Consider the following 6,385-nt stretch of genomic DNA (forward strand, 5'->3'; position numbering starts at 1 on the left):
GTGTTTTGAGCCCGCTGCTCTCCAACAACAATGGTCTCAATGACTACCTTGATGAGGTAGAAAGCCTGACATCATGGTGTCAAACAAACTGGTGTCTCTTTCTGAATGTCAGCAAAACCAAGGAGCTGGTAGTGGACTTTAGTATGAGGCAGCAGCGGATCTACACACCACTAATCATTAAAGGGACCTCTGTGGAGAGAGTAAGCAGCTTCAAATACCTTCGTGTACACATTTCTGAGGACCTGACCTGGACTAATCAAGACTAAGCTCAAGTTAAAAAAGCTTTACCCTGGAATCCTGAAAACTTTCTATATCGGGGCAATAGAAAGTATATTGACTTGATATTTCATCATGGTATGGAAACAGCTCAGCCCAGAATCATAAAGCCCTGCAAAGGGTAGTTCACTCAGCTGAGCGCATCTCCAGAACATCTCTCCCCTCTCTGCAAGACATCCACACCAGGAGATGTAAATCTAGTTAAGATCCTCTGTTAAGATCCTCAAAGACTCCATCCACCCTGGAAACCCAATGTTAAATATGCTAGTCAGGCAGATGCTTCTGCAGTCTGATGGCAAAAAACGGAGAGGTTAAGAAGGAGTTTCTTCCCTCATCAGACTAGTAAACATGGACATTAAACACACTGCACTTTAGAAACTCTGGTAGTGCAACCTAATAACTCTCTGCACAGTGCACTTTTTTGAGATAACCTATCTATGCAACTCATCACATTGTTTACATCTCTGCACATCATCTGTGTAGCAGTTTACACATCATTCTCGACCATAACATAAAATAGGAGCACTTGTTCAGACTGATTGACTTGCAAGATTCTTTATTGAAGTGTCAAAATGATACAATACCAAAGTAATATAACAATGTCTAGGGCTTAACCTGTTAACTGTCACCCCGTCCCGAATAGGGGACGCCTACATTGACTATACTATATTACAACCAAATCTAATCTAATCTTGACAAACTATATATCGTTGGAAAGGTCTAAGACTCCCAAATATATATTTTATCAATATTTTTTTGTTAAAAATTATGTAGGAAAAGTAATAGATTAATTTATGACAAGAGTGCACCCTCAGAAATCTACATTACAAAAGGAGTTTTGACCTTTGTTTAAAAAAAAAGACTTCCTCGTTGCCTTTTTCTCTATCATCAGAAGTTATTTATCACTTGAAAACATAAAATCTCAAAATTCATCCTTTAAAACCCATTCTAAAATCAGACATTGCATTACCATGTAAATGGCACATCAAAATCATCTTACAAAATGTTTTCAGTCATGAATTATAAAAATGTAGGTTTGTAACATGCACATTCAAGTCTATGTCAAAAACGTGAGTGACAGTTAAAGCTGTGGTAGGGAACTTCTGACGCTCTAGCGGTTAATAAACAGAACTGCTTGCGTCTTGCGGAAGAACATCGTAGCCGGAGCTACTTCTCTCTGTTTATGTCTATGAAGAATCACAAAGGTACTGGGTTACTCCGCCGCGGTATCCCCGAAGCAATCTAAAATAGTCCGAATATAAACACTTATTATAGGTGCACCCTAGTGATTCAGGACAAGCCAAAAACACGGTTTGGAAAATGGATTCATGGTGTACTCGCTTATTATATACATTTTTCTACATTTTGAACACAAACAAAGTTACGGACCGCAGCTCTGATTGGTATTTTTTTACCGGGAGCGATGGAGTTTCTGCAAATGTCAATAGGACCACTGGGAGGAGCCAGAGGAGCTTGATTTTTTCACAGATTATCTGTCTCATATTCTACTGTCAGGACATAATGACAGGTTTAATAAATATGTAAAAAATATTTTTTTTACAAAAGTTCCCTACAGCACCTTTAAGGGGTTTAAATATTATAATCTAAATGGTGAGGACATGTTGATAGGCTACAACAAAACAAAAGTTCAAGCTGATGACTTCTCCTGAGGACTTCCGATCCCCTGGAGGAAGTGAAATTGAGAGGATCTCAAGGGTTATGATCTGTATAAACGATGATTGGGTAGAGTAGACTCGTTGATGCTGTTTAAACATCTTTGGAAAGTAACTAAGAGGATGTTGAATCCCATTCGAAACTTCTTGCAAGAAAACTGCACCTGCTCTGGAAGCGCTAGCATCAATTGCAAAACTAAATGACTTTTCAAAATTTGGGGCTGTCAAAACAGGGACACATGCCAGTAAAGCTTTACAATTTTCAAAAGCCTGTTGACATGTCTCAGACCAATGAAAATGTATTTTCGGACTCAATAAATCAGTGAGAGGGGAGACTACAGTAGCAAGATTCTCGCAAAAACTCCTAGAATATCCCACCATGCAGAGAAATAGTCACAATTCACGACGAGTGGTGGGGGTTGGGAAGCTACAAATAGCTTCTACCTTAGTCTCAATAGGTTTTAGACATCCATTTCCCACTATCTTACCCATATACCTAAAGGTCGCCTTTCCGAATTCAGACTTAGCAAGACTGATAGTAAGGTTAGCTTTAGTTAAGCGGGAAAAGAGTTCTTTTATCTGGTCAAGATGCTCAAACCAGGAGGAACTGTACAGAACAATGTCATCAAAATTAAAAGAAATAAACATTTGAAATGTATCAGTCTGTGTGTAATGAATGGATATAATATACAGTTTTCACTTTTTTAATGGAATAAGTAAGATAAAAAAACATTTTGATGATATTCTAATTATAGGACCAGCACCTGTTTATCTATTTACAGAGTAAAAAAAATAACCAGACAATAATGACATTAAAAACATTATTTTATCTTGTTGAAATTTAATGGCAAAGATGAAAGTTTGGATGGCACCTATGAAGGCACAGAGCAAATGGGATTGCTATTGAGCATGAGTGACTCTTACAAAACATGTCAAGGTCATATTTCTCCCCAAAATGATCAACATGTAAGCATTTTTTTTTTCCCTAACTTTTTATTTTAACAACTGCAGTTTTCAGGGAGTTTGAAATACTGAAGGATGACAGATGGAGAGGTATAAACATAGTCCTTAAACACGCTTGCACCAAGTTCGTTGTTCACATCAGAGAAGGAGGAAGGCATAATTTTGTTGTATTTCTGCTACTGATGTTTCTGATAATGGAGTTGTCCACTATCAGAGTCCTGGGCTCGGCTGCGCTCTGAACTGAATGCAGTTGTCTACTCAAACTTGAGCGCCTGTTAGTAGCGGTGTTAGCTGCTGGCTGATCTGATACATGTTTAATCACATTTGGGGATTCCTCACCCACATTCATTAATGCTTCAAATAGGTTCCCAAGGTGTGTAGGGGGTAGTAGAATACCAGTTTTCACAAGCCTTGTCATAGCTGTATCTGGGTAAAGGATACTAAGACAGCAATATGAGAAAACTGATCCTAATGATAAACAGTAACAAGTTATATTTTTTGCAGGTATATACAGTATATAGGGTACGTGTGAATGAGGAGAACCAAATAGTACAAACCCAATTCCAAAAAAGTTTCAAATGTCAATTTTTTTTTTCAGAATACAGCATAGATGACATATCAAATGTTTAAACTGAGAAAAGGTACAATTTTAAGCGAAAAAAAGTAGATTTTAAATTTCATGGCATCAACACACCTCAAAAAAGTTGGGACAAGGCCATGTTTACCACTGTGTGGCATCCCCTTTTCTTTTTAAAACAGTCTGCAAACGTCTGGGGACTGAGGAGACAAGTTGCTCAATTTAAGGAATAGGAATGTTGTCCCATTCTTGTCTAATACAGGCTTCTAGTTGCTCAACTTTCTTAGGTCTTCTTTGTCACATCTTCCTCTTTATGATGTGCCAAATGTTTTCTATGGGTGAAAGATCTGGACTGCAGTCTGGCCATTTCAGTACCCGGATCCTTCTTCTACACAGCCATGATGTTGTAATTGATGCCGTATGTGGTCTGGCATTGTCATGCATTGTCAAGGTCTTCCCTGAAAGAGACAACGTCTGGATGGGAGAATATGTTTTTCTAGAACTTGGATATACCTTTCAACATTGATGGTGGCTTTCCAGATGTGTAAGCTGTTGCCACACGCACTCATGCAACCCCATACCATCAGAGATGCAGGCTTCTGAACTGAGCGCTGATAACAACTTGGGTTGTCCTTGTCCTCTGTAGTCCGGATGTCATGGTTTATCTGCACTATTTGTTCACTTCACTGGTTCGCACTCTATCTGCCATGTGCTTTGCGCTGCTTTATTTAACTTTATTTTTCATTTTATTATATGTCTTTTTTTACATTCCCTTATTGTATAGTTTTATCTTATATTTTATATTTGATCTAGATTTTTAGGCTTAACTGTTAATGTTATCTGTATGCACCAGGGGTCTGAGAGTAACGCAATTTCAATTCTCTGTATGTATATACTGTGCATGTGGAAGAATTGACAATAAAGCAGACTTGACTTGACTTATTGATTACTAAAAGTGTTAAAAGCCTAAATAAAATATAAAATGAGATTTTAGTGACCATTAATTTCTTTGTAAGTGGGAAAACTAACAAAATCAGCAGGGGATGGAATAAATATTTTCCCCACTGTACATGTTTGGTACATCATGGGGGTGAATATATATGATAACGGAATTTTCATATTTTGAACTGTCCTTTTAACATGCGGTATCAACTTTGGCCACCAGGTGCCACTAACACTATAAATACAAAATCTGCTTAGGACTTTAAATACATTTACAGTGAATGGGTGAATAACTTTCAACCTTCAAAAAGGACATGAACCATGCATTAAAATGTGCAGCATTACAAAAAATTAAAGGTCATACCATTGAATGAGTAACAAATCTAAATTTGTTATTCTTCTCCAAATATAGACAATATATTTACAAATTATAGACCAATTTCGTTATTATCTCAATTATCTCAAAGTCCTTGAAAAAAATTTTGTGCAAAAATTAGATGAATTTATTGAAAAAACAAAACAAAACAGTTGTTAAACGAGAGTCAGTATGGATTCCGTTCAGGTAGATCTACAGCTTCTGTGACCATGAACATAGTTGAGGACATAGTAAATGCAACTGACAACAAGAAACACACAATAGGTGTGTTTATTGACTTAAAGAAAGCATTTGATACAGTTGATCATTCAATCTTGTTATCAAAGCTACAATTATATGGTGTGAGAGGAATAGTATTGTATTGGTTAAGTAGTTATTTGAACAAAAGACAACAGTATGTTCAGTATAGTAATAACAAATCCAATAATATGCACATTAAATGTGTTTAAATCACTTTTAGGACCAAAATTATTTATACTTTACATTAATGACATTTGTGATGTATCTAAGTTATTGAATTTTGTTCTATCTGCAGATGACACAAACATTTACCTCTCAGGAAATGACTTGGTAATTAGTATGGAACAACAAATGGTTAAAGTGAAGGAATGGTTTGACATTAATAGGTTGTCATTAAATCTAAAGAAAACAAAGTTTATGATTTTTGGTAATAGAAAAAAAGATGATAGTATTATACTATCAATAGCAGGAACAAATAATGAAAGTTAGGGAAATTAGGTTTTTGGGTGTGCTATTAGATTAAGGGTTGACTTGGAAACCACATATATTATACATACAATCTAAGATATCTAAGAGTATTATTATATTATACATACAATCTAAGATATCTAAGAGTATTATTATATTATACATACAATCTAAGATATCTAAGAGTATTTTTGTACTAAATAAGGTAAAATATGTGTTAGATTATAAGGCATTGAGAACTTTGTATTGTGCACTGGTGTTGCCCTACATCAGCTACTGTGTGGAGGTGTGGGGAAACAAATATCAAAGCAATACAAAGTCACTCTTTCTATTACAAAAGAGAGTCATACGAATTATATTCAAATCAGATTATAGAGAGCACACAAATGCCTTATTTTTTGGTTCTAAATTGTTAAAATTTAAAGAATTGGTCGAATTACGGACTCTTATTGTTATGTTTAAAGCAAAAAATAGAGTATTGCCCACAAACCTTCAACACTTGTTTGTCCTTATAGAAAATGAAGGAAGAAGAAAGGGACATTTTAGGTATCAAACTGTAAGGACAACAGCAAAACAAATGTGTACTTCAGTGGTGGGAGTGAAAGTTTGGAATTCACTACAAAATGAACTAAAGCAATGTAAAAATATATTTCAGTTTAAAAAAAGATTTAAAGAGAAAACAATGGATTTGTATGAACACTTATAGAAATCGATGATGATGATGATGATGATGATGATGATGGTTGTGATCATGGTTTGCTTTTGCTTTGAAATCTGTTTTAGGTTGATGTTTTGGTTTCTAGTTTGTTTCATTTGTTATCGTCATGCATTGACAGGGACTTGATATGTTGAGTTTTTTTTATTATTGTT

The sequence above is a fragment of the Carassius auratus genome, chromosome 29 (genome assembly GCF_003368295.1).
Source record: "Carassius auratus strain Wakin chromosome 29, ASM336829v1, whole genome shotgun sequence".
NCBI lineage: Eukaryota > Metazoa > Chordata > Actinopteri > Cypriniformes > Cyprinidae > Carassius > Carassius auratus.